Below are 6,000 nucleotides of genomic sequence, written 5' to 3' on the forward strand. Positions count from 1 at the left end.
ATGTTCAACTAATATTTGACAAGGGAGCAGAGAATAATCATTGGGGAAATGACAGCCTTTTCAATAAATAGTGTTGGGAAAACTGAACAAATACAAGCAGAAAAATGAAACTGGACCCCTACTTTACAGCACTCAAAAAGTTAACTGGAGGGGCATCTGGGTAGGTCAAGTGGTTCTGCATCATCTGCCTTCAGCTTAGGTCATGATCCCGGAATCCCAGGATTGAGCCCCTGCTGAGCAGGGAGCCTGCTTCTCCCATTCCCTCTACACACCCACCTCCCTTGTGTGCACTCTCTCACTCAGTCTCTCAAATAAATAAATAGAGAAAGAAAGAAAGAAAGAAAGAAAGAAAGAAAGAAAGAAAGAAAGAAAGAAAGAAAGCCTTAAAAAATTAACTTGAAATGAATTAAAGACATAAATGTAAGATCTGAAACTAAAACTCCTAGAAGAAAACATAGGGAAGATCTCTTTGATGTAAGTCTTGGATATGACAACCATTTCTTGGATATGACACAAAAAGCACAATCGACAAAGTACAAAATAAACAAGTGGGACCACATCAAACTATAAAGCTTCTGCAAAGAAACCGTCAACAAAGTGAAAGGGCAGCCTATAGGAATGGGAGAGACTATTTGCAAACCACATATCAGATAAGAGCTTAATATCCAAAATATACAAATAAATCATACAAATCAATAGCAAAAAACAAAATCTGATTAGAAAATGGGCAGAGGAACCGAATAGACATTTTTTTTTCTAATGAAAGCACACAAATGGCCAACAAATACATGAAAAGATGCTCAGCATCACTCATCATTGGGGAAATGCAAAAACCAACCACAATCAGATATTATCTCATTCCTGTTAGAATAGGTATCCTTAAGAAAATAAGAGGTGACAAGTGTTGGTGAGGATGTGAAGAAAAGAGAACCCTTGTGCACTGCTTGGTGGAAATGTAAATTGGTACAACCACTATGGGAAGCAGTGTGGAGGTTCCTCAAAAAATTAAAAATAGAGCTATCATTTGATCCAGCAATCCCACTTCTGAGTGTATGTGCAAAGGAAATGAAAACAGGATCTTGAAGATATATCCACACTTCCATGTTCATTGCAGCCAGATATCTACCCTTCCATGTTCATTTACAATAGCCAAGATATGGAAACAACCTTAAGTGAACACTGATGTATGAATGTATAAAGAAGATGTATTAAATATATAATCAAATATATTTATATGTTAAGTATATAATCAAATATATTTATGTTAAGTATATTTAATATATTTCTACTATATGTTTTTATTAAATATATTTGATAATATGTAAATATTATATGTATACATAATAAAATATTATTCAGCCATGAAAAAGAAGGAAATCCTTTCATTTGCAACAACATGGATGTTCCAAGAGGACATTAGCTAAGTGAAGTAAGTCAGACACAGAAAGAAAAATATTGTATCATATACATAGAAACTAAAAAAGCTGAGCTTATAGAAACAGAGAGTAGAATGGTAGTTAACAGGGGCTGGGAAGTAGAGGAAATGGGGGAGGTACTGGTTAAAGGGTATAGACTTCTAGTTAGAAGATGAATAAGTTCTGGGGATCAAACGCACAGCACTGTGATTATCAAAAAAATTCTATGTTGTACACCTGAAAGTTGCTAAAACAGTAAATCTTGGGCATCCCTGGTGGCGCAGCGGTTTGGCGCAGCCTGCAGCCTGGGGTGTGATCCCGGAGACCCGGGATGGAGTCCTACGTCGGGCTCCCTGCATGGAGCCTGCTTCTCTCTCTGTGTGTTTCTGCCTCTCTCTCTGTGTGTCTATGAATAAATAAATAAAATCTTAAAAAAAAAACAAACAGTAAATCTTAAATATTCTCACCACAAGAAAGAAATGGTAATTATGTGACATGATGGAAGTGTTAGCTAACACTATGATGGTAATCATATTGCAATATGGAAACACATCAAATCAACACATTATATACCTTAAAGTTACACAATGTTATGTCAACTACATCTAAATAAAGTTGGGGAAAATTAACCTATATATCCAAGAAGCTCAATAACTCCAAGTTGGATATACTCAAAGATCAAGTAAAGTTTTTACTGCTGCATTTGCAGATCTTAAAACAGTGCCTGACACATAGTAGCTTCTCAATAAATATAAGAAATATTTGCTGAATCAGTAAATGAATTAATTTTAATTTCACAAATGAAAAACCTGAAGCTACAGTAATTTCCCCAAAGTCAAATAGTTGTCAGTGATAAAGTCTGGTTTTAAACTCAGGCAGTCTGACAATAAAACCCTCAATCTTAATCTCATGATAGTCTACATCATGTACTAGCCCTTGTGGTGTTAAAATGTTCAGAATGTGCATCTCTTTGACATCCATGTTGAATAATTAAACACCTACTTTTACCTCCCTTTACTTCCATCTGAATATATTTGTTCGTAGATAATGAGATAAGGACAAATGAGTAGAGCTCAATGTCAATCTCTCAGATTGTCCCAATCCTGCCTCTGTGGTCTCATGTCTAAATCACAGGGACAGGAAGGGCCTTACAACAAAAATTAATTTTCCTGAAATTAGGTAATTAAATCTCAAAATCTCAGTGAAATAAAAAGTTAAGAGGGAAAATATATGTAATCAAAGCTGACTTGAAAAATACCAAACAAGAAAAGACCAATAAGCTTTGAAGAAATTGAAAGCACCTAATTATCTCCAGTAAAAGATTTTAGGACCACACATTTTTACTTGTAAGTAATCCAGTTCATCTTATTAAGCTATAGCATAATCAAAATAGCAAAGGCGACCAAACAGAGTCCAAAATACAAAAGTTATAAATCAGTCTTACCTATTTGGATTTGAAAAGGGCAAAATAAGAACAAAGTGAATTGATCAGACTGGAGCAAATATCTACATCCTTTTTGGTTATGGTTAGTTAATATTTGCTTTGATGTTAGTTGAATTAGTCATTGTTGGATGGGGACTGCAAGAATCTATCTTATATTGATTGAATGCAATCAAACACTTTAATTACGCTAAGTTGAATAATACTGATTTAATTGTTTAATATTAGGAAATCTATACATCTTTCCTTAAACCTACAAGTCAAAGAACAAAAACCATTCAACCATTAAAAGATGCCAACAAGGAATCTGAAGATCAGTAACCTATTCTTAAGGGGAAGAAAAGTAACCTAAAAACTAGAACTGGGAGGAAATTAATGTGCAAAACAAATATTCTAAAATAACCTTATATTAAACATATATCTAGTCATTTCTATAAATAATAAATAAGCAAAGATATCTATCTAATATCACTCTTGATCTGGTACAGCTATACAAATGGAGAGGACAAATCATCATATTGGAAGATTGAAATTAAAACTGTTTACACAGGGTGCCTGTGTGGCTCAGTCAGTTCAGTGTCCGACTGTTGGTTTCAGCTTAGGTCATGATCTCAGGGTCCTGAGACTGAGCCCCACAACTGCTCCAGGCTCAGCGAGGAGTCAGTTTGAGATTCCTTCCCTCTCTCTTTCCCTCTTGCTCTGCTCTTCCTCCACTCATGTGCTTGCTTGCTCTCTCTCTCTCTCTCTCTCAAATAAATAAATAAAATCTTAACTAAATAAAAATAGATACAACCATTTACACAAAAGTGGTAGAGAGTTAATTGAAAATCTCAAATCAAGTGTAAGATGTACAATATATATCCACACTTTCTTATATATGGAAAGGATGTTAGAAAATACAATAGAATATATATTCCACTGACAGTATATTAAACATATATAAAATATCTAGAAATAACCTAAAAATTTGCGAGGAAACTACATAGAAAACATGACATATTTTTTAAAGATTTATGCATATATTTTTAGAGTGCGAGAGAGAGAGAAACCTAAACAGACTCCCTGCTGAGTGGGGAGCCCTAGGCAGGGCTTGATCCCAGGACTCCAGGAGTCATGATCTGAGGTGAAACCAAGAGTTGGAAGTTCAACTAACTGAGCCACTCATGCACCCCAAAACATGACATATTTTTACTATTAGATGTGAAGAAGAAGGAAGTGGGGAGAATAAAAGGAAAAGAAAACATAGAGACATTGTTTTCTTTTTTTATTTAAAATCAATTAATTTACATATAGTGTATTATAGTTTCAGAGGTAGAATTTAGTGATTCATCAGTTGCATAGAACACCTAGTGCTCATCACATCAACCAGTAACCCCATCCCCCTCTACCTCCCTTCCAGCAACCCTCAGTTTGTTTCCTATAGTTAGGATCTTTTATGGTTTGTCTTTAATGGAAAAATGGAATTCTGAAAATATGTCAATTCCTTCTCAAATTAACTTATAAATGTTTCATAATCTTTTTTTTTAATGTTTCATAATTTTAATCAAAAAAACATCTGGCTAAATCCAAAGTGCTTTCCAGGCCCTACAGGGTGGCACGTGATTTGGCCCTTTACTACATCTTTGGCTTCATCACCAAACCCCTCACTCCCTCGGTTCACATAAGCCTTCCTCCTGCTTCTCTGACCACCAGACACCTGTAAGCCCTCTGCCTGTGGCTACTCCTTTCCACTCACTCTCTCTCCCTTTATTCAAATACCATCTTCTCATAGGAACGTTCTGGAACGTTATCTAATACCATCTCCATCATTCTCTGTCTTTTGTTTGTCTCACCTATCACCAACTGACATTGTGCTATATAGCCACTCCTGGTTTTGTCTATGGTCTGTCTTCTCTAAGATATTATGAACCCCATGACAGCAATAATTGCCTATCTTGTACAAAATTGCATTCCTAGAATAAGGAATGCCTGGCACAGTGAAGGACCCCATAAAAATTTATTGAATAGAATAATGGAAAAATCCCAACTTAAATGGATGAAACCATAAAATTATTCTAAGTTTAGCTCAGAACTATAAATAGATAAGAATGTAGAATAATTTTTAATGCAGTAATAAAGGAGTCTTGCTTTATCAAATATTAACATTATTTTAAAATCATAGTAATTAAGTCAATGTCATGCTAGGAAAGAGACAGGTAGATTACTAAAACAAAGTTGACAAATCCAAAATAACCATAGCTGATAAAAGAATGTAATATATCATAAAGGCAACATCATAAAACAAAAGGGAAAAGTAATTATTTAACAAAGAATGTAAGAAAAACTAGATCAACCTTTGAGAAAAAAAAAGAAGCTATTCTATAAATTCTAATAAACCTCATGTTTTTAAAATGGCTTTAAAATAAAGCAATTAAATGGAAAAATATATGCAAATATTTTGCTGATATTTGAATGTGAATGATACTTGCTAGGAAATCACAAAAACACATGAAAAAAATTGGACATATAAAAATTTTAAGTTTACACCCATCAAAAATTCTATAACCAATATGAAAAGATAACATAATGGAAAAAGAACTCTTGGCACAATTATGACAAAGGGCCATTATGTTTACAATATAAAGCAAGTTCATAAATCATCACAAAAAGCATTAAGGGCTAATAGAAATATAAAAGCCAACAAGCATGTTAAAATGTACATTTTTAGTAATAACCAAAAAATATAAATTAAAATAATGCTTCTATCAAAATGCCAAAATAATTAATGCTTTAAGTCATTGTTAATAAATATACAGTGGGATAGTTTTCATACCTTGCTGGCAGAAAGGAAAATGGGTGGAAAATTATGGAAAAAATTTCCCTGTTTAATAAAAGCCAGTAAGTGTAGACTGAGATTTACATCTGAAGTTTCTCATCACAAGATTTTATAGAACAGCAAAAATTTACAAACAAAACACAAGCTCCCAATAAAATGGTGAAATCACTTATGGGACATTCATACAATGGAGGATTATGCAGATTTTAAAATCTGTTTTCAAGGAATATTTAATAATATCAGCTAACATTTATTACATATAAAGTTAACTTAGGAGGAAGAGGAGGAGGAGGAAAAAATAATTCAAAATTATATATATAGTTATTACA

Source organism: Canis lupus, chromosome 13, assembly GCF_011100685.1.
Source record: "Canis lupus familiaris isolate Mischka breed German Shepherd chromosome 13, alternate assembly UU_Cfam_GSD_1.0, whole genome shotgun sequence".
NCBI lineage: Eukaryota > Metazoa > Chordata > Mammalia > Carnivora > Canidae > Canis > Canis lupus.